This window comes from Heliconius melpomene, chromosome 4, assembly GCF_056956725.1.
Source record: "Heliconius melpomene rosina isolate 202511_hmr_F chromosome 4, ASM5695672v1, whole genome shotgun sequence".
In the NCBI taxonomy this organism is placed as follows: Eukaryota; Metazoa; Arthropoda; class Insecta; order Lepidoptera; family Nymphalidae; genus Heliconius; species Heliconius melpomene.
Genome location: NC_140392.1, coordinates 3,820,963 through 3,845,730, shown reverse-complemented (window position 1 = coordinate 3,845,730; position 24,768 = coordinate 3,820,963).

Sequence of the window (24,768 nt, the reverse complement as noted above, 5' to 3'; positions counted from 1 at the left end):
AAATATTTCCTAGAGTTAGAATCAAACCCATATAGATTCGTTTATAATTGCACGCTCGTACTCCTGCGTTATGAACGGCCTCAAATTATTAATAATCAAATAATTATATTATGAAATATTACATTTGGGCATAAACACAAAGAATTAAGTAATAACAAACTAGAGTTATGTACCATGAAAATGTTCGCTACACACGAAAGTACGAAATTAAAAGCATGCATTTTACGAGTTTCCAAAATGGGAAAATGTTTCGCTTATCCGAACCCATTTTTAATTTTCCTGCAATTTTAGTCTATTAAACAGTTTTAGTAGCTATAATTGTAATTGGGAGTAATTATTTACAATAGATATAATGTTTTATTATATTTGGCTTATAAAAAGTATATTATGATACTGGCGTCCAGGCCAATTTTGATATGAAGTGAATAAGAATTGAAAAAGATTTATGTTCAAGCGTTAACATTACATATAATTACAAAAACGTTTTAAAAATAATTAATATAAGGAAGATTTTTTTTTAATTTTAAAAAAGACTATCATAAAATAAAAAAAATATCAAAAATAAAAAGAAATACTTTTTAATAAGTCTTCAGTTTTTGTATCCATCTTTCTACAAAAAAGAAATTGAAAAATTAATATTACTTAAGATAATATAAATTTAAAGCATATTTCATTTTATATTTTGTAAACAGACTATATAGGAGTGACTTAAGTGATTAATTACACCAAGCCAAGAGAAACAAAGAATTTAATAAAAAATAATGCATGTTCATGTTTTCAGTATTCCTTTTGTTGGTGTAACTTGACACTCCTACCAATGTGTTTTGCTCAGTAAAAATCTTGTTAAAAATTCTGCTTTTATACTATTTATTGCTCATGACTTTCACTATCTAATATATTGCAAATGTTAAACAAAAAATCAGCTTCACGCTGTATCCCGTACACAACAGGGTAGGCAGAGGGAACCTTGTGTTCCCTCTTTACTGGTTACCCTGTTTTCCCGTTTTTTCCCGCGTGCTATGCCAAAGCGTGTAAAAAAATCTTTGTTCCTAATGGAAATTCCTCCGAGAATCGAACCTCAAATGATCACTATAGGCAGATACTATCCTACTGTGCAATAATTAATCTCGAATCAAGCTTCGTATAAATTATATATCACGATATAACATTTATTGTAATACATTTTTGCTCTGTCACCCCCTATGATAAATTGTTGTAATTTGCGTCTCGTTTTCGTAAGACAAGTGACCTGCGAAACTTGCCACATTAGTGTTTGCCGCATTAATCTTTTTTGCCTTAAATTACAGCTAAGGAACAATTTATTATGAGAGTCTGACAATGAAATAAGCGAATATGTACGAAAATATTATATTAATTTATGGAACCAAAAAGTAGCTGTCATACGATTTTATAAATATGATATTATTAAAATGTACTGATTAAAAGTATTAATAGCGCAGTATAAAAGTGCTGGAGAGGTCTGGTGATGTTGGGTTCGATTTCCTAATCAGCGGAATGAATAAGTTCTGGTCCATTCGATTTGTGGATGTTTTTGGAATATGGGGCACGTCGAACAGCTTTTTAGCTTAAACTTATGTCGGATAGTGCGAACTAGCACCGCGGCACAGATATTGGTGTGTTTCCACGGGTATCCAAAGTAGAGAATGAGACGAAGAGAGCCCGAGAGAGAATTGTGATACGGGAAAAGTAAAGATTGCAATCCAAGAAAAAAAATCTAATAACAAATTTAAAAATACTTAAAAACTTTTAATAGTCTGATGAAAGAGAAATGACAAATGGAATTTAAATTCAGTTTATATAGCTATGTAAAGTGGAGATCAAGTTTCAGCTTAATCGAATAAACATCAGAGGTAATTGCGGGCGCGACGCCGCGCCGTGTGTGAACGGGAAGTGCTTGTCACCTACTTTCCCATACGAGTACCTACATGAAAAATAACGACTGAATGAGTATTTCGTAAATGCTGGTAATTTAGAACTGTGTTTTACTATATCACGTTATTAGAATAATTTTTGAACTGTGTATCATATTTTTGCCTTAATACTTCTTGATCTCCTGCAATCCGGAACAGGCTTGTATCGGCCCATCGCGGTACTTTTAGCTAATGTGGATGAAGAAAACAAAATACCGCTGGTCCGGAACTGTTATCTCAGATATTTGTAAGGGTTTAACTGACTGATATATATATATATTTCAGCTTATTTATTAAATTTATGTATTTATGTATCTTTTATTTAATTTACTTGTTTACATTTTTATTTGAGAGGAAATAAGATCAAATAAATAATGATAAAAGACGTTATAAACAGTTTGTAGTGAACCAAAAGCCTCACTTTATGACGGTTACGTGTAAACCGTCGATTTAGTGCCATATTAGATGTAAAAGTTATATTTCGTGAAATTGTATAGTAATAATAAAATATTAAGTTAATTGACATGTAAAAGAAATAGCCCAATGAATGTTCTAATTAAAAACCCAATGAAGAAGTTTATCATAAAAATAATGTATTTTTTGATTTTGATTAATAATTTAAAATGAATAAATAGAAGGAAATTTTATACTTGCTAAAAAGGTTTGCTTTCAAACTAATAAAAACATAAATTTACCGAGAAATCAAGCTTGGACGGAACTATAGCTCGAAGAAGAAGATAGTAAAAAATATAAAAATTCTTCGAAAACAGTATCAATATAGAAGTTTCAGAATTACTCGATTTATAAGTGTAAAGTTTGAACGGAATAAAGTAAAAGCGCAGGTTTTCTATTTTATTTGTTTCTTTTGCAACCCTACTGGTACGGGCACCAGGTGTGCAATGCACAGTCGCGACTGGCTGTCAAATGACTCACCATATATCTCGCTTAAAACTTTGCAACCACTGTGCCAGTAACTGCCAAAATTTGGTGGCAAAACTTTCACGATATCAATCTAGATTAATTTAACATATGATATAGATGATAATGTTTATATATTAAAAGTTATGTTATATATTAAAGTTTTTTTTTCTTATTTACTTAAAAAAATATCAAACTATCTGAATAGAGTAGTTGTCATAAATAATAGTGTTTAAAATAAATAAAAAATGTTGCTCAAGCGGGCAAATACGTAGGCGCTACGTTAGTTGATCATAAAAAAAAATTTTTTGGAGCTTCTCGCTATGTCCTGTACACAACAGGGTAAGCAGAGGGAACCTAATGTTATGACACTGCATTTACAGTTTTCCGCCAAATTTCGGAGACACTGCGTGTTGACTGGCGAAACTAAACCCCGCGCTTCACCTCGACTCCAGAGGGAACATATAAAAATATTAAATATTTCATTTTGTCGACTAGGGATGGACCCCACAACCAGTCGCGCTTACAGTCACACATTCACTTGTGCCTCTGCGCCACGACTGGCTTCATATACAATAGTATTTTTTTAATATTATATAGTTAGTACTCTCAATCAAAGAATTCAAAGGAATCAAAGGTCCCGTTTATTTGCGTATTTCGTCTTATTTTCAAGAGAACCAAATAATAAACGGTGATTTCCAAATCGTTTCTTTATGAAATTTATCAAATATCTCATTTACATACCCTTTTGTCTCTTTGATCGTCACGTTATTATAATCATTTAACTGAAGTACCAAAGAATGAAACAAGACTGACTTCATTCATTCATTCATTTATTTTTAAAATCAATTTTTAGTTACTATTTAAAAGAGATAATTGGAGGACGAAGTGTCTTATCACTGAATTCTCTATGTCTGTCCCACTATTTGGGATAAAGCGTGAAACTACTTTTTTAATACTGAGCCCGTAATTAATTAAATCAAATTAATTTATATTTTATAATATTTATATATAAATGGAATTTTTTGAGATAATAATTAGAAGTTTTTTGTAGCTCCACGTTGTATGCTGTGCATAGCAGAGCAGGCAAAGGAAACTTAAACCCGCTTTCCGTGGAAATTTAGAAGCATTTCAGTTGAGTTTCAAAACTCAAGTCCGCGCTTTGTTACTAGAGCGAAAAAATGAAAATATTAAATATTTCCTCAAATGGGAATCGAACCCACAACCTTACAGTGCTCTAAGCCCCTGCTACAGGTATTATATGAAGATGAAGACTAAAAAAATATATAAAAAACAACTATTCCTTACTTAATTAAAACAATTTAAATAAAAACAAACGTCAACCCAAAATTATACTATCACATTCTATTTCATATTTATCAATAGACGTTATACTAAGCCGTCTATAATACAAATTTTCTTTGTAACGTAAGCATCAGAAATTTAATTAACTCGTACTTCAAAGCCAGCTAAGGGTCAATAGGCACTCTGAAGGATTCGCTTTGTATAAAAAGGGATAACTCGAAGTTGTTTGCGAGCAACTTCAGGATTTTATAGGACATTTCAGCACAGATTATGACGTTGGAATTCTACAGCCTCGTGCTTCTCTGCAGTCTACAGGCATGATATTAAATACCATGAAATTGAATTGGTGGGTCTTTGTGACGTTATGGTGCTGGGTTTTTTATTTAAGTTAGTTAGTTAGTTTAGTTTAGTTATCTTTTATTGAGGATTGTTGATTGATTTTAAGTTTGACAAACATTTTTTTAGTTATTTTTGCATTTTAGTTGTTAAAGACAATCTTGTTTGTATAATAACATCAAAAATTATATAAAATGTAGAATATTAAAATCTCTATATATTTTTACCGTCAATTGAAGGTGATTCGATTCGGCCTTGCTTCGGTGAGGTCGCACAATTGGGCTATTATATTTATTTCGATCCCTTGTCGAAGTGATACTGTATTTATATTAGTGTTGTGCTGCGGATTCCTGCGACTGCTGAGCTGCGTGGCGTCCTGCTGCGCTGCGTTGCCCTGTGGTTGCCGAGTCCCGCATCGCTTGTTTCCAGCGTCCGGATTGTTTGTTCAGTAAGTGAATACACAGTTGTTTTTAGTTAGGTACTCACCTACCGTTCACCGACGGTAGATTTTGCTTGCCAAATATAGTGTAGTCTTAAAATACACACCCCGTCCCTCGCCGCAAGGTGAGGGGAGTGACAAAGTATGGCCGGCCTCAGTCGCTCCGAGCTGCTGAGATACCTTGAGACATTCCACGGCGATACGTATAACGCCGTCGTCAAATTCGCGCAAACGCGACATGATGCGCCTAGTTCGCCTAGCGCGCCCGAAGTAGGCCCGGATGCCGATATGCAGCCTTCAGCTGCCGGCCCGAGTGCCGATGATGAGCCGTTGTTCTCCGGTGGGCCTTGCGACCTCGGAGTCGCCCCGCCGAGGGAGCATTCTCGTGCCCCTACGCCGATCCAGACTGAGGTAGAGATGGAGGAGGGCACTTGCCTGTCCTCCGATTCGGACGATGACGGTTTCGAGACCGTCGGATCACGCTCGGCCAAGCGTAAGGCCAGGGCCCCTAAGGCCCCCCCCCCGCCCAAAAAGGCGAACAAACCCGACGGCCGCCGTTCCCGCGCGAACGATTTAACGGTTTTCCCCTCCCCTGCCCCCGCCTCTGCGGTTGAGCGGGAAGAGGATGTACCCCCCCGCGCGCCCCGCGTTAAACCCCCGCCGCCCATCTATGTGCAAGATAAGCACAAATGGGGCAAGGTGTCGCAGTGGCTCAATAGCCACAATGTCCAATATTCCACCGCGCGCTTAACGCAGGTTGGAATCAAAATCCAAGTTAGGTCTTCGTCGGAACACCGACAATTTACCTCTTTCCTTCGTGAGTACCAGATAGGGTACCACTCTTACGCCCTGGAGGACGAGCGCCAATTGCGCGTCGTGCTCAAGGGCATTCCCAAGGAGATCGAAGTCGATCTCGTGTTAGATGACCTTCGTAGCAAAGGCTACCCCGTGCGCCAGGCGCACCGCTTGTATAACTCTCGCACGAAAGCGAAATATGACATCGTGTTAGTCATCCTTGACCTCACTAAAGAGGGAAAGGAAATTTTCAATCTGAGGTCGGTGTGTTCGCTCACCGGCATCAGAGTAGAACCCCCACACTCTAGGGGCCTCATAGGGCAGTGTCACCGCTGCCAATTATACGGGCACTCTGCCCGCAATTGTTTCGCGCGGCCTAGGTGCGTCAAGTGCCTAGACGATCACGCGACCGCGGATTGTCCCCGCAAAATCCCCGATCCCGCTGTGCCCCCTAGCTGCGTGCTATGCGAGACGCAGGGCCATCCCGCGAACTATCGCGGATGTTCCCGCGCGCCGCGCAGACGCACTAGGCGCGGAGGCAAAAAGCGTGCCTCCAATAATAATAATAAGGAGCCGGCTCCTACTCAATACGAGCCCGCCCCTCTCCCTAAAGAGAATGCGTGGTTTAAACCCGCATCTACACCGGTCGTCGCCCTCGCCGCGGCACCGGTACAGCCGCCTACCCCTCAGGTAGCGGCTCCCCGCCCCGCGCTCGCGCCTTCCGGCGCGACCGCGACCGCGCCCTTGCGCCCGGCGCCTCCCCGCGCCGCGCCCGCGCCCGCGCATTCCCGCGCCGCGCCCGCCCCCTCTTCTAACGCTAGCGACTTAGCACTTGTGCTAAGTTTCGCTAGATGTTTTGATTTTAAAGAAATCAAAGTCCTCGCGGCGAAACTTAGGAACACGAACGGTTCCGACGATCGCGCTCAAGTCATTATAGATCATATAGATCTCATCGAAGCCATTCAGGGCTTCGTCGCGGTTTAAATTTTTTCCAATGGCGGTCATAAATAGATTTACCCCACGGCCCGCTGACTCGCAACTCGCGCGTATTAAACCTAGAGCCCTGTCAATAGCGACCTTTAACGCAAACGGTGTCAAACGCCAAAAAGAGGCTGTGAGCGCCTTCGCGCACGCCCACCAATTAGATATCTTATGTATACAGGAGACTTTTCTTAAACCTGCTGTTCGTAGTCCTGGCATTGCGAACTACAGGATTGTAAGAAATGATAGAGCCACCCACGGTGGAGGCACTATGATTTATTACAAGAAGAATTTACACTGTATACCACTCGACCCTCCGTCTCTCGAAGCAGCCGAGGCGTCGGTGTGTCAGGTATTCCTCACAGGCCATCAGCCTTTAATTATAGCTTCTGTTTATCGTTCGCCGTCTAGGCAATTATTAGAAAGCGACATTTTGGCGCTACTTAGTATGGGAGACTCGGTCCTTCTGATCGGGGATTTCAATTGCAAACATAGACTTTGGAATTCGTCGGTGACTAATGTCAGCGGCAAGAGGCTTCTAGCCTTCACTGAGAAATATAACGCTTGTGTTATAGGCCCGCCTTCTCCCACTCGCTTTAGTGTCCTCGGCACAGGCGATGTACTCGATATTGCCATACTTTCGAACGTTGCACTGTCGCAACGTTCAATAGATACCATTCTCGACCTAGATTCGGACCATCGTCCTGTCATTCTCAAGTTAGGTGACGAGCGCCCCTCTGGCCCTCCCACCAAAACTGTGGTCGACTGGAGGAGATTTGCAAAGCTCCTCCGCTCGAATGAATCCCCTCTTAAGGAATTAATACCTGGCATCGCCGACTCCGCGGCGCTAGCGATAGACGCGGCGAATAAATTTACCGATTATATTTTAAATACAATCCAGAGTTGTTCGAAAGAGGTAACAAACCTGCCCGACGGTAGGTTTGATATCTCAGAAAAGCTCAGGCGATTGATTAGACGCAGGAACGTAGCTATGCGACGACACGATACCTACCCGACTGACAACAATCGTAGGGAATTTTACAGATTAAAGAGGAGAGTTCGATTCGAATTCGAACTTCTGCGCGGTGAGTCGTGGGATAAGAAGCTCGAGGGGCTCGCTCCATCGCACCAGGCATTCTGGGCGCTGTCGCGAGCTTTTAGAGTCGATTGTCTCTCGACTATGCCTCCTCTAGTTAGGTCAGATTGTTCAATTGCCGCCGATGACACCGAAAAAGCGGAATGTCTCGCTGACAGTTTAGAGGCTCAATGTACCCCGAGTAGTCAGCCCTGCGATCCGAGCCACATTGCGCGTGTGGATTCCGCGGTCGCAGAATGGGCGCTGACGCCCCCGCAAGGGGAACCGCTCCGCCCGACCTCTGAAGACGAGGTCAAAGTCATCATCAAAAACCTCAAAGATAGGAAGGCCCCGGGGCCCGACAAATTGTCTAATAGAATGTTCAAGTCCCTACCGGCTCAGTTCATATCTCTATTGGTCATTATTTTCAATTCCCTTCTTAAGTCGTGCTCATTCCCCGACGAATGGAAGGAGGCCATAGTCATAGGCATTCCCAAGCCTAATAAGCCGCGGAATATCCCGTCCAGTTATCGACCTATCAGCCTTCTCAGCTGTTTAGGTAAAATTTACGAGAGAATCATTCTCGTTAGACTCTCAGAGGTGGTAGAGGCCGACTCTCTGCTCTGCAATGAGCAATTCGGTTTCAGAAAGAAACATTCCGCCATACATCAAGTCCACCGTGTTGTAGAGCATATAGCTCGATACAACCTTAGGGATCCTTCTCACAGCAATACAGCTGCTATTTTTCTCGATATAGCGAAAGCTTTCGATAAAGTCTGGCATAACGGCTTGATTTACAAGCTGCGCGCCGTTTACGGCTTGCCAGACTGTCTCGTACACATCCTGCGGGACTTTCTCTCGAATAGATACTTTCGCTATAAAGTCGAAGGCACTCTCTCTTCCCCCCGCCTCCTCCGCGCAGGCGTGCCACAAGGCTCTACGCTAAGTCCTATCCTGTACTCGTTGTACTCCAGTGATATCCCGCTCACTCCGGGTGTTCACCTGGCTATGTACGCCGACGATACAGCCCTCTTCACAACCTCGCGTTGTACTATCCTATTAAAAGATCGACTCCAGAAAGCGGCCCGCGCACTCGGTGAGTGGTTCCGCCAATGGAGAATCGAAGTCAATCCCGAGAAGAGTAAAGCAATACTCTTCCCTCTCAATAAAAATATTAGAGTCTCTACCATCCATCTCTTAGACAAACCCATTCCCTGGGAAAAACAGGTCAAATATCTAGGTGTCACTCTAGACTCTAGATTAACTTTCAAACCCCACATTACAAAAGTCTGCAATAAAGCAAAGTACATTCTCAATAGATTATATTATCTCATAAACAAGAATAGTAAAATGTCACTTAGAAATAAGCTGACACTATACAAAGCTTGTATTAGACCTGTCCTCACTTACGCTTGCGTTGCGTTCGCGCACACCAAGCTTGCTCCCTTGCAAAAAGTGCAAAATAAATTCCTGCGCATCGCATCAGGTTCCCCCTGGTACGTGCGTAATGTCGACCTACATAGAGATTTTGAACTGGAATCGATTCACGAGCACTGCAAACGCTTAGCGAAGCGCTACTTTGAGCGCGCAGGCTCGCACGCGAACCCCCTCGTCGCTGAGGCGTGTAATTACACGCCTCACGCGATTCGTAGACGCCCGCGTAGCGTCCTCTTAGACCCCGATGACGCCATTACCGTAGCAAACGGCCCGTACGTAGGTAGGAAACACACTACACACGCACGACACACACACCGTCGTCGCCGGAATCGACGACGTAGTCTAGCTTATCTCACGGCCCGGCGGCGCCTCGGCGCCGTCGGGTCCAGCGGTTAGGGACCGTTAGCTCCCTTAGATTAGTCTAATTTTATCCCCCGGTCGCGGCTTCTGTGTCGCGGCCGGCTTTGCTTAGAATAGGGAAACTCCCAGCCCGCTCGACGACCGCAAGCCGAGGTTCGAGCCCCGCAGAGGGCGCCCTTGCGTCGTCGGCACTCCCCACAGGCAGCCACACAGTGCCTGCATATTTTCAGGGACAGAGTACCCTCTTCCCTACCCACCCGGTGTCGCTGTAAAGGCCAGTAAGGCTAACAGCATTAAAGTCAAGTCCGAAAAAAAAAAAAAAAAAAAAAAAAAAAATGAAGGTGATTCCATTCGCCGCCGTCAACGCCCGCCCTTTGTCTAGTGTCGAGGCAAAGGGCGGCGTTGAGTTACGCCACACGCAATGCCTTCGGAATTCGGCACAACCTAAGCAAAAGCAAAAGAAACTTATATTAATAAATAAAAACATTATTAATAAAAAAACCACTATTACAAAAAGTAGTAAAAGTTAACTATATGATTTTTAATAAAGAAATTTCATAACAGCCCAAACTATTCGGTCAAAATCCCTATTTATGCGATGTCCCAAATTAAAAGCGCGCGTAGACTTTTACGATAGTAGAGTAGCGCCCGAAAAGTAATTTCGCTTATCCGGTACCACATGCCACTTAATTCAGCCTCTTTACCTTCATAAATGGCTTGCAAGAGACATATCACTACTTTTGATAGAAGTAAAGATAGCCTGTAATGTAGTATAAGATTATTTTTCAGTTCTCAATCTAATATTGCTTTAGGGTTTATTTAGGGATGGGTAACTAGATTTTTGTATGTGTTTAAATTATAAATTAATTTGCTGTTTATTTTTAAATATACATAATTAAAAGATAATAGAACATCGGACGAATCTGACCTCGTATAGGCAGAAATATCTTAAGAATTCTATTTAGCTTCAAGTACCTTAAGTAGGATTTGAATACATAGACATTGCCTTCATTACGACAATGTAAAAACTCTATGTAGTCCTACTATACATAAATATACCACATTGTAAAAATTCAAAACGTAAAATACAAAAACGATAAAAATTCAAAATTTCGTGCAACAAAGTACGAGTATATTTTTATTTACTACCCTCGTAGTCAAAGCAAAATAGTCTATTAAAATTCCCTTATGGCCAGTTTTTTCGTACTTGGCATGGTTTACATGCAAAATTACCATAAGCACTGGGCTATTTCGTTTATCTGACCACGAAACGGCTTACTTGTGAAGTCAGTAAAGCTTAGCGGGCATGTAGTAACGAGATGTAGATTTTGTTTTTTTTTCTTTTTTTTTTTCACTTTTTTATTCATATGAATGTTGCCCTCGTTCAGTGATAAAATGACATAACTGAAGAATTATATTTTTTTTAATGTTTTTATTATTTTAATTTTATGGTTAATTAAGTAAATACACGTAAAATCAGCTATTCTATAATAATAAAATAGTGATATAGAAGATTTACTCTAAAAATATTGCTCTATAATAAAAATTAAGTCTATGTTATTTCAAACAAATTGAAATTGAATGTGCGATGGAATGAATTAATTTCGCCATTTAACAGCATAATGTTTTAAATTCGAACAGAAATATGAGAGTGGAGTCTTGTTTCTTATCTTTATCTTTACCTTGCTATAAGCAAAATAAAATTAAATTGAAACTAAAAGAAACAAAGACCTAACGGCCTAAAAATTTTATTATTAGTATTTTATCTAATAAAATGATATAACATATAAATATTCAAATAAAATAAGTTCGCTGTCTTCTTATTTAATGTAATATGATGACAATATTTGAATAATAATGAAAAGCAATTTACTATATAACAACGTCTGGGTACGTGAACTGAAATAGACGTTCAGTAGGTCTTGTAATGTGGAACTCAAAGGACTGCATACACGCTCGTTAATTACTGAAAAACACTAATTAGTCGGGAAATTCTTGGGGATACCTAAAATATATGAAATTGTTTAATTTTTGTACATAAATTTTAGCTTTATGGAATAGTTAATATTAGCTTCACGCTGTATCCTGCACATAGCAGGGTAGAAACAGAGGGAATCAAGTGTTACAAGCACTCCGTTCCCCACTTTCTTCTTTACGGCCGGGCTTTCGGCCTTGGTGACAGAGCGATGAAATTAAAATATTAATAAAATGGTGTGGTGTCGTGGGACACCAGGTAGGAACAAAGTTCCTTCGGCTAATGTAGAATCGACACAAATTGCAAAAAAAGTCGTGCTCAATTTTATGTAGGTTAATAGAAAAAGAAGGGATGAGAGAACGAAAAGAAAGAGGGAGAAAGAGAAAGGTATTATACACTACTCGTCTGTGTATGCGACTGTCGCGCCTGCGCACGTCTCATTAACGGTTTTATTCCACGCATTTTTCTTATGGTTTTACTATCACATTTTTATCAGTTCGGTCACGCAGCGAAATCCCTATCCCTTCCAAGCCTACCGTAAGGAACTTCGTTCCAATAAGTAATAATTCATTCCCCCGAATGGGGATCGAACCAACAACTGCGATCGCGTTATAGTCACTCTTTTGAGCCGTTTTGGTGTCAAAATGGATATTGAAAATTAATTTATCCACCTAATAATTATTCATTCATTATTAAGGGTGGACGGATGTGTTAATTTTAAGCACAATTTTCGCGACACACCCCCGCGGCTACAGCTTATCAAAATGAAAACTCATTCGCATGAAAGTCAATTATATATTAATTTCGATCTTTCCTTTGTTTTATCGGGAATTTAATTTTGTTTCTCATTTCTATATATATTTATAGTTGACATATCATAAATTACGACACACATTTGTATTGAAGCCTATATTAAATTTAAATGTTATTTCTTAGAATTTTCTTAAATACGCGCTGATACTAGCGTGAGACTGTAAACGCAACAGATGTGGGTTCGATTATCACTCGGTAATTGAAATATTTACTAATTTCAATCGTAACACACAATTCCTTAAGAATTTGGTGAAAAGTAAAGAATTGAAATATCTAATTGGGAAACGGAGTATTTTAACACTTTCTCAGATTCCCTCTGCTTACCCTGTTCTGTGCGGGATACAGCGTGAATCAAATGGTTGTGGTTTAGATTTCCACTCGGGAGAGTGAACTATTTACATTTCCTCTCTATGGCAACAAGAGAAGCGCAGTGTTGAATTTCATTATTATTCATGCAATTTCTCGTAAATTGGGCGGAAAGTGGAGAAAGGAGTGTATAAACACTAGGTTCCCTTTGCCTACCCTGCTATATAAAGAATACTAAAAGCTTGAAGATAAAAAAAAATATTTTATTTCTCTATATATTTCAATGGAATGTTATATTAATTAAATGTACGTTTTTACATTTTATTTTACAGAATCTGATACAAAAATTCAATTAACAAAAATACTTTTATGTACTCGTAGGTACGTCCCGTATTCGTGTCAAAGGTGAAAGCGGGTCGAATAAATAAATATTTTTTTTTATATTGTGCTATTGAACTAACGTACTATTACATCATGATTGTGTATTATTCGTAAACAAAAATTAACTGTAGTACCTAGTTTCATTTGAAAAAGTAACAATATTATTTAAAAACTCCTTAAAATCAGGATTTAAAAAGCATACTGAATACTCTTTTTTTATTTAATCCTGATTTTTTTTTTAATTTTTTTATTAGTACCGTTTAACAATACATTATGAAATTGTACTATGTCCTACAAAACTCTTAGTGGATATTAAAGCTTGTATGCTTTTGGGAATGTGTAAAGTAGTCGGGTTGTTTGGATGGTTCTAATATCTATAATAATACGGCCATAAGCTCGTATAATTCTGGCAACTGGTCTTACTAAACTGTTTTCGTTAGTTTATAGATGCTTCTACTTGGTCAGATGTCGAGTTTTTAATTAGTTATTAAATTAAGTAAAATTAAAATTTGCATGAATGCTGAATATTAAATATTTTTTAATGGGCAAAGCCCAATTCATGTCTATAATATTATTGAGTGGAAGAGTTTGTTTAGTGAACCGCACTAATCTCAGGAACTACTACTTGGACTTAAAAAAAATTCTTTGTGTGGATAGTCATTTATCGAGAAATTAGTGTACCTGCTGTCAAAGTTACTTCGAACATTTGAAATGTGTCAGCGGACGAAGCCGCAGGTAAACGCTAGTATTTTATAAACCAAAAATTTTCCCATTACAATAGCATTATCCTCAAACCATTGTCTATATACCTTTATATAATTACCGTAAAAATAACAAAAGGGAACCAGAGTCACCGGAAGGAGGTTGTCAACTTATAAAAGAACGTTCCCTATTCAATATATACCTACGAATATAAGAACAAAGAAACCTGACATGGGTCATCTAATGCCCGGCACAAAGGCCGGCATACACATGCGAGAATTACTGAAGATGGCTAATTAGCCCTCTAATAGCACTTCCTCACATAACACCCATAAATGTTTCATTATCCCCGCTTCCTGAAGCACCCCTAATTATAAAGGTAAAGGACTTGACTTCGCTCAGGTGAAATTTATGTTTTTGTTGTAAATTTCTTTTATCTTTACAGGTTTCCTGTATTTTGTGGTATAAGAAGGAAGATAAAGAACCTCATTAGGCAGTTACCTACTTACTTTTGGCATTATATATCGGTTTAATATTATATTTTTATTGCATGACCTTAGAATGCATATTTTGAAATATATTTTTAAGTAAACTAAATTATAAACGTATAATTATTACCAGCTGTGTCAGACTTAAACCTACCTAAAAAGCGCTATTATTAAATTACGCTTTTATAAATATATTACTTTAGGTATAATCATTTTTTTAACTTCACACTGTATCCCGAAAATATCATGGTAGGCAGATGGAATCTGGGACCTTAGTGTTAAGACACTCTGTTCCCATTAAGACTTCTGTTCCCTACTTTCCATCTATTCTGGAGGCATTGCGAGTCGAGTAGCAGAACTCAATTATACTTCATTTCCTCGAGTGGGAATCGAATCCATACCTACAATGCGTTTACCCGTATGCTTGTGCACCTGGGCCACGACTGCCCAAAGGACAGTAATCATATAATATAATATAATCATTCCTATATATTCAAATAATCATTCAAATCAGATAAAATAAAGTAAATGACGTTCTATAATACCGCATTGGATGTCACATAACCGACTCAGGTTTTAAAAGTTTAAATTCAAATTTAAAGCATACGTTGACTTTTACGAGCCCACAGCGCCCAAAAGCCATTTCGCTTATCCGCAACCGCCGACCACTTAATTTCGCTCTCTTTGCAATTTTTTTTTAGTTTTTTTTGGACCTAATTTTAGGCTTTATATCGCAGGAATAATTTTTAAGGAAAGTTTAAAGTTAAATAGCGCTGAACTGAATCTTTACAAAGGTTTATCTATAGAGTGAAATTGTATGTATAGTTAGAATAAACCTATATTCTTATTTTAAAACATATTTTGTTTTAAAATCCAATTGTATCCATATATTTATATTTTTGTATCTTAAATTTATATTTCCGTTTCTTCGCTTTGGTGTCGAGGCAAGAGTGCGGCGTTAAGATCCGCCACTCAACATATCACAGCCATTCTTACCACACCGCTTCTATAGGAATCGTATAAAGCGTTTGACGATCGTATGACCTGCACGTGAGGCACCTGTGATCTGTCACGGGCCCATTGCTATGCAGGAAAATGAAACGTCAAAGTGAAACATGCTTTTCATTTTAGACTCCAACTCCATGCGTGGAAATGTCACAATAAATAAAGTAAGTGGTATGGAGGTATTTTATACTTTTTGGATTTTCATTTTATTAGTCTTTCCATTTTATGGGAATATTTTTTTAAATGTAGTAATTGATATAAATTTCGTGTTATAGGCTGTATAGTAGTTATACTCGTACGTTGGTGTACGATTGCCTATTATCTATACAATTATATAAAGAGGTAAGATTTGTACGTGTGTGTGTTTGTAGTGGAAAACATAAAAACTACTGAACCGATTTTAAAAATTCTTTTAGGCATTAGAATGCTACGTTATCAATGAGTTACTATATTTATTACCAGGGAAAATAAGGGATTTCTACTAAAAGTTTAATAAGGGTTGAAAAAGTTGGAATAAAATATCTTAAATTATTGAAGATAAAACGAAGAAATGTTCTACAAAATTAATGAATATATGTATATCTAAAAAAAACAATTCTGATATCATATATCCCACTATTGTAGTTTTGACAATACAACAATTTTCTTACAGTTTAATATTAGATAGACTATAATCACACCATGTTATATTAATCACTTACTTCCAGTTTACTTATTGATTTGAAGTACAGAACCCTAAAATTAACAAAATTTAAAATAGATAATGGAAAGTCTTGAAACATGAGGTGAATGTTAAAAAATGTGGAAAAGAATTAAAATATTTGAAAGCGCAACATTCAAACGATCATTTTCAAATGAAAAATTCCGAACATGGATGTTGGAGGGCGTTCAGAACGTCTCATCACTCGTGATATTGCATGTGCCGCCTAATTTGTATTCGAGACCACTTCAAGGCATATTTGTTCGTGGTTGGCGAAGGCAGGTCTCGCACCAACCCGCTGTTCATCCTGAATGCTCATAATATTGAATAATTTTAAACCATTTGTTAGAGTTACTACATTTTCGGTTCAAAGAGGAAACTATATGAAAAAAATGTATTTTGTAAGTATGTAAAGAAAACTCTAATATAATTATATTAATATTAAAAACGTTAAGTATTTCAATCTTAAGCACAGGTCATATTAAAGGCGCTTCGACACTCCGAGCAATGGTGAATTTTCTTTGGTAAATCCACCACTGTACTGTAAACACGGCACGTTGTGGGTTCGATTCCCTCTCGAACAAATGAAATATTTAATATTTTCATTTCTCGCTTCGCTTTGCTCTGGTAATGAGTGTCTCAGCACTGGGTTCTCTCTGCCTACTGTCCTATATGCAAGATATAACGTGAAGCTATTTATATAAATATTAATTGATCAATCGTCTAAACTATTCCTAACTAATATATTGACAAAATAGTTCTAACATTACTAGGGTAATGAAACCTTTTTTAATATAAATATATGTAGTTATACTTACATCTCCACGCAAAAGAGGATTTTAATATCCTTTGAAAATTTCCACAAGAACTAGCACGTTTCCGCGACGTCACTTGTCAGATGTCACTGTTGGTGCTTATAGAGCTCGAGTGCGACGAGTAAGAGGTTTACGACTTCCGAAAACAGACAATTCTAATATAAGTACAAAAAGAATCTTTGAAGTCGCGATACTTAAAGTATTTTGTATGAAATTCGATACAATGCATACTTGAAAAGTTTAGAGCGAGAGAGACTATTGGTTTATTATTAATCAATATTAAATGCTTTGGAAGTGTTTGATAAGTGTTTTTTTTATATTTTTGTCTACGGTCTACACAAGCAGAATTAAAAGCTAGAAGTACTAGTCTATTTGTACATTTAATATCAATTATTAAGTCATAATTATTAAGATAAGATTAGCTATAAAATAAAACAATATTGACAATATAAATTCCCTATACAAATCTCCTTTGACGCTTGCAGACTGTTATTTATTGCATAGCACTTTATCTAGTGAATTCTTACAGAGCTAAATACGAGCCTGTAGATAAAGGTGCTTGCGTGCAGACACTGTAATAACTCTTAGAGATAGTACGTGACGTAGGAAAATAAATATTATGATAGTCTTTAATGAATGAGATACTTCCAAATAGTAACGAAATTTTGTTTCTAGCGCACAAAACGAGACGCTTTTGACGTAGTTTGATAAGAGACGGCTTATCATTTAAACCTCTGTCAGGAAAGTATAATCTATAGAAGTAGTATTTAATGTTGGGTTCCAGCACTCAGCGTGTAATAACTTTAAAATAAACGAAAAGTGAACAATAAAGTGAATTAGATAATGTTATTTTTTCTTATGATTGCCCCGCCTATATCATTTACGACGTTAGAAAAAATGTAGGCTTTAGATTTTTTTAAACCCATTATAATAAAATAATAATACGAAGCAGTTTAATTATTTGATGTCTATTATAATATTAAATATTATATTATATATCAATACACAATACAAATATTTATTTCAATTTTGAACTTTCTCCGATAACATTAGGTTTCTAAAGATACATAATAGTTCAAATACTCTTATATGTATAATCTGTAGTAGATATAGTTTGCGAACTCCTCTTGTTTAAACTTGGTGGATGATTGGATCTATTCAGTTGTAAAACGAGTCCAATACAGCGGGAGACACGCAAACGACTCCATTTGTCTGAAAGCAGTCGTTTGTCCAAATAAATGATGTTCAGGGGAGTTGTTAGTAGAGAGTGCTGGCTGCGGCAGCTAATGGTACTTTGAGCGACTTGTAACTATTATATTGTTTGAGACAATTTGAATATAATCTGATAAATTTGACCTTTTTCATTATTTAGATATGATAAAAATTCATAGATTTCCTTCTGTTTTCTTTTTTTAAACTTTTAAACTCTTTCCTAATTTAGCGAATAGGTAAACAAAAAAAAAAAAACTATGGAACACACCATATTTGAGATGAAAAATTCTTTCATTTGAAAATTTTAACGACACACAAAATTCACCTAAAAACTTAAGCACGGCTACAGAAATCCTTAAAATTTGAAATTGAAAGTACCTTTACTATCGATGATGGCCTCATTTACGGAGTAGTTCTGAGTACACTGCTGGTTATTAGCAAATGCGCCTTGAAGTGTTCTTGAATACAAATTAAGCGAATGCAATATCGCGAAGTGATGTGACTCTAAGCATTCCAACATTCGAAACGTTGAGAATGTTTCATTTTGAAATGATCATTCGAGTGTCGCGCTTCCAATATCCAGGAGGGACCTGGACTTCGTTCGTCTGGAGCAGTTTTAAAATATAATTCAATTTCCTGTTTTCAGCGTCTACACGGTATTAATAAGAAATACGATTTGAATGTCCTTCCATTTGCATAGGTGCGTATTTTTAATACTCTTATGATGTCGTATTATTGTATTTAACAATACAATCTGCTGGAGATCACTTTTTAAAACTAATGTTTTCTTGTATTTTTTTTAAGTGGTGCACTACTAAAAATGTATTTTTACGCTTCATGCTGTATCCCGCATATTAAAAGGTAGGCAGAGGGAGACATTTGTTTCCTCATTTGTTCCCGTTCTTTGAGGCATTTTTCTGCCTCGTTACTAGAGCTAGAAAAAGGGAAAGACCTATAAAATTCGGCGGAAAGTGGGGAACGGAAGTGTCTTAACACTAGGTTATTAGGTTCCCTATGCCTACCTTGCTATATGCAGGAAAGCGTGAAGCTAAAAAGATTAGTTGAACACTTAAGACCTCAAAAACCTTGCAAAAATTATACTTATACAATAGTTGTATTGTATTTATAAATCTACAGATTTCCATTGGTAGTACATAAATAATTTTGTCAAACACTCGTATCAAGTCCGTAAATCGCATCACCGGGGATCCCCCGCCCGACGACCTCAAACAACATATTAGCGCAATGAACTGCTTCGTATCGGCTCATATCGAAATATCGTCCAATATTCAACCTCATACAAATATTATCGAAATCGTTATTAGAGGGACGGGAAACAAATCACATCGTACGTGCCCACAAGCACCAAATAGACATGATTATAACGATAAATATCTTCTCATGTCGTAATTTAGCTATTTTCATATTTAGCTGTATAGAATTCGAGATGGGTTCGTCATAATAAAATTACACTACAGTCGTAGCATAGGGGCTTAAGTGTGTGAATGTAAACGTGACAGGTTGTAGGTTCCATTCCCACTAGAGGAAATGAAAAAAAAAATAAAGGAACCCTCACGATTCAAATTTTGTTAAACAGTATTGCTAAGTAATATCTTATTAAAAATATTTTATAATTCTAGTTCATTTCATACATATATAATTCTAGTATATTATTAGGTATTATTTTTGTGCAAAGTTACACTTTGGTATATTGACGAGAACATACATAAAAAGTATTCGGGCGAATTGAGAATCTCCCTTTTTTGAAGTTGGTTGAAAATGAGAACATCCCCTTTTTTGAGGTTGGTTGAAAAGAAATGCAACGATCAGGAATCTCACTTCTGACATCAATTTAAAAAGTTTTTGTAACTATTACAGTATAATCAATTTTTTACCAAAAAAAAAACAAACTTTCTCAATTTTCACCGGATCCCATAATAGGAATCTAACCAAACTTTCACCAAATTATCCTTGAAGTGTATCCTTTCAAATAAAAAAAGATACATCAAAATCGGTTGGCGCGACATTGAGTTATTCGTCTATTTGTCGCGCACATACCTAATGCAAATTTAAGAGTTATGTGATTTTCTCTTAGATACCATTGTCAGACATGGACCAAAAAAATGGGACCATTCGGGAAGCTATACCTTTTAAACAAAAAAAAAAATTCAAAATCGGTTCACCCAGTCAAAAGTTATGAGGTAACAAACATAAAAAAAAAATTGATAACCTCCTTTTCTTACAGAAGTCGGTTAAAAATGAGTGCCGATACCAGCGAACTTAAGTTAGTCAATTTCAAATTGTACGTCCCCGTTGACATACAATCCAGAAATTGGTACGGAACCCTCGGTTTGCGAGTACGACTAGTATTTGACCGGTTTTTTTATTTTATATTATTTTGCCAAGCGAATATTAACGACATATCTAAGTAATTTTAAATTTTAAACTAGTATATAAAAATATTGATATTTAACCGAGAGAAATTTGAATTAACAACCAACACGTACCTATAGAATCTACGATTTTTAATAGCAATATAAACGCTATGCAAAGATTCATCAATACGAAAGCGAAAATGTATATTAATTACAGCAAAATCCTTAATCATACAACGCTGATTGCATCGGACGCGAATGTTTTCATGTAATTCGGGCAGGTCGGGTCGTAGTCGTTTATTTCCCAAATTAAAATTCATAATAAAATGAAAATTACTTAAACTTCAATTGTAAACATTTAAAAATAATTTTGCACAAATTTAAAATGATTTTCTGTTGTAATATGCAATAACGGTTGCTCTTTTGCCAGATTTCAGTTTTAAATTAAACTTCGTAATGATTTTGGTATAATTATTATTGTTGATAGATACAATTAAGTTAAGACACTGCGCTCTCCTTTATTAGTTCTAATTAATTAACTAACTAATCTTCTGAAATATTTGAGGCTTTGCATATTGAATATTCAGATATGAAGAAAATAAGTCTTTTATTTCCTCGAGTGGGAATCGAACCCACAAACTTTCGCGTTTACCCTCTCAGGCTCTTGCTAAGCTGGCCTCAACGTAAGGTTAATTAATAAAAGAGACACAAAGACATACATATTGAATATTTTTCTTGGTAAACCATTTGCATATAAATCGAATATTAATAATTTCTTATCCTAGTTGCAAGAACTCATTTCTAATTAAAACATAATATTATGATACTAAATGAGAAAGTCGATTTATTGTTATGCACCCTATGAGTCTGGAGTACTATGTTACCAGGTCAAGCATAATAATTAATCTTATACTCAGATGAAAAAAAAGGTTGTATTTGAAAGAAATATAACTCAGATTACAGCTAAAGCGAGGTAAGACTGATAAAAGGTTAATTGCTATGCCCATGTTATATAGTCGATTCCAATAGCATTTCTTCTATTATAAGTAGTACCTGGTTGTATAATTTTTAGTAAATATTTAAAGAACATTTATAGTTTCAACAATATTATAAAAAAAATCCCATAATGCCGAAATCTTTGGAAAATTGGAAAAAAAAATCTTTAGCCAATTTTTACTTAATAGTATTTCTAAGCGAGAATAAGTCTACTGATACCCATTGAAAGTAGTGAAAAAAAAACCCCTTTACAAAAGTTAATTAATGCAGTATACTTTTAGTATTGAATCACACACTAAACTCAAATAAGTAAAAACGATTTCATCAAATTTTCCACGAAAAACTTCTGAGAGAAATTTCCTGCTTTACAAACTCGTTAAAATCAATGCGTGCCTTTAATTTGGCAATTTTGCTTTGGACTTAAATTCCCTTCCCAATTTTCAGTTCTAAAATAGAATTACCAACTAACTATAGACTAGTTTAAAACCGACAAAAATTGTAGGCTTCATTGAAAATTAAATATATATATGACGGCGCGCTGCTATGTATTAGTTTTAATTATAATTTCGCAATTATTGCATTTTGATTTTAATTGATTTATGTAATGGATTATATTAGAAGAATATTTAAAATGGAGCGGGTAACCCCGAATAGGGTAGTAGGTGTAGCCACGAGTTTTAGCAGACGTCATTGGTTGACAGCTATGGCGTGAGATGTTCACCAATTAACCTATTGGCTCCTAATCTATTGTAATTTTGTTAATCTTGTGAGATTTATTGTAAAACTTTTATGTAAACGAGTAATAAGACATTGTAGAATATAATTGTGACTTTTATTTAAACATCTCTGTTGCTACAACGCCCACAAAAGAATGGTAACAGCCAAGACCGCCATGAGGCCCCTTCTGATGCTTCTACATATATATTTAAATATTTTATATAAATAAATATTACTTGTAGTTTTATCAACGTTTATCTATGTTACGAAATATAATTTTATATAATATGTTTTAGAGATCTTTCAATGAAAATCTAAAGTTTTCTTTTGACCCAAGGTAGAAGAAAAAAACAATATACTTATTAATAAATTATGAAAAAACATTTAACAATTAGTACGATAGCAACTGTTTAGTATAAGATATATAAATCGAGGTCAGGCTGGTATTAAAATTGCATTAAACTGTTGAAACGTAGCGACGCCTAGAGCCGTCGACGCCGCGAGCATTTACATAACGTTCCGTGCTCGCGGCGTCTCCGTGCGGGATTACCATAAGCGCTTAATTATTTCGCTCATTTCGCTTATCTGCCCACTAATACTTTGGCTCGTCTGTGGCACGCAGACAATACTTATGTTTTACCTTAGTGTTTTAGTTTTTGGGTCAATTGGGCCATTTTGAACTTTGTTGTCAACCCGAACTGCTATAACAGTTTGGGAAATGTCAATTTAGCGTTTCTTATTAACATTACGATTTTCATATTCGCAAAAACAGCATTGTAACGAAGTTTTTGTATACTGAAACTGTGAAGATTCTTACCAGTTCTCCACATAATTGTTTTTCGAGACTGTAATAGTTTCTCTTCGGAAAGTCTACTTAAATTTTATATTTTGATTGTATCATATTATTATTATTTCGTATACTGTACACTTATATAACGAAGCTGTAGAGTTTATTTGAGAAAATCATATTATTTAGAAACATATTTATTTAATAACATTACATATCGTTTAGACCTTTAGCTTGTTAGAAACAAATTCTGCTATTATACAATTTGTGTACCCTCAGAAATTGTAATTCCGTATATATACTTTTACATTTTTCTTAGAAAATAGTGACTTTTTAGTTTTTAAGATAAATGAAAGAGATTCTCACTAAGCGACTGACCCCAAGCTCAGAAATATTGAGATCATTAGAAAGCAGACGTAGGTCCATATACCAAGCCAACACAAACTTACTAAAATACTTGTTTCTGTCTGTGGTTTCACGGGAAAATTATTTCAATATACTGCAAAACCACGTACAAAAATTGTCATATAATTTATAACATTATTAGAGAAGTTTAAGTAGTGTCTTTAAATTCTCTTTGGCATGTAAGTACTCGTAAAATTTAGCAAGTTTATAAATACAGTTTTTTTAGATCCACGCTTCCTGCTTATATGTAGCAGAGATGACAGAGGGAACCTACTGTTAAGACACTCTGGTTCCTACTTCCCCCAAATTTTTGAGACTATGTATTTAGTAGTAAAATTAGACGCCGCTGTTTTATCTACTAGAGTAGATATATAGTAATAGTTTAAATACAATCCTTCGAGTATGGAATCAAACTCACAACCATTATAATGATATTGAAAAAACATAATTTTCCACGCTGGACCTCTAAAAATAAATGGGCATAATCGTTTAGCCCACGCGATCGAAGTCACTAGTAAAAGTAATTTAATAAATAATTAATCATATTGTCATTGAATTCAATTACAAATGGAAATAATATTTCTATTAAATACAAATTTCTATATCTGCAAAGCTATGAAGTTACTATATAGTAAAGCAGATCGCTTTGCAATGCGCTTTGGATTATCCCGCTTGGTTTCCGTCGTTAAGGTCGTCAGCAAATGTACTTTGGCTCAATTGTATACAAATAAATTTTCTTAATAAATATGTATTTGTCAAACATTTATAAAAGGTACCCACTTTTAACTTCACGCTGTATCCCGCACACGTCCTTTGTCAAGACACTCCGTCCTCAAAAAGATACTTCCGTTCTTCACACTCTGGCGAATTCTGGAGATATTACACGTTGAGTGCCCGTACTCAAGTCACGCTTTATCATGCTACTAGAGCGAGAAAATGAAAAAATATAATACGTCATTTCTTCGAGTGGGAATCGAATCCACAACCTGTTGCCAAAACAGGCTTCAAACACTAGTTTTATATGAATTTGAAATATATTCCGTATATATACGCCGCGGCGTAAGTAAAGCTAATATAACTTTTTCAACATATAAAACTAACATACTAAAAGTTAAATGAAGACGTTACATCACATATTGTCAAGGTTAATACAAGTTTAAAAGAAACTACATAATTTCATACTTTTTTCATAACCTAGGCGTCCTCGGCGAGGGTCAAAGTAAAGCGATTAGTACAAGAGAGCCATCACATAAGTTAACCTAATGGCTCGTTCGAGATGATTTACACGCGGCCTACGAGCACCTAACAGGCCAACATTGCATTACGTATATATTTTTACCTTTCAGAGTAGATTTCGGGGAAAATTTGAGGAAAAATTAGCTGTTATGATATTAACAAAAGAACAGAAGAAGAAGAAGAAAAGAACAAAATTTACATTATATAATAATGCTCGTGTTTAGGCAATTTTATTCAAATGCTAAATAATACTCAACAATTAGAATAAAAACAATTAA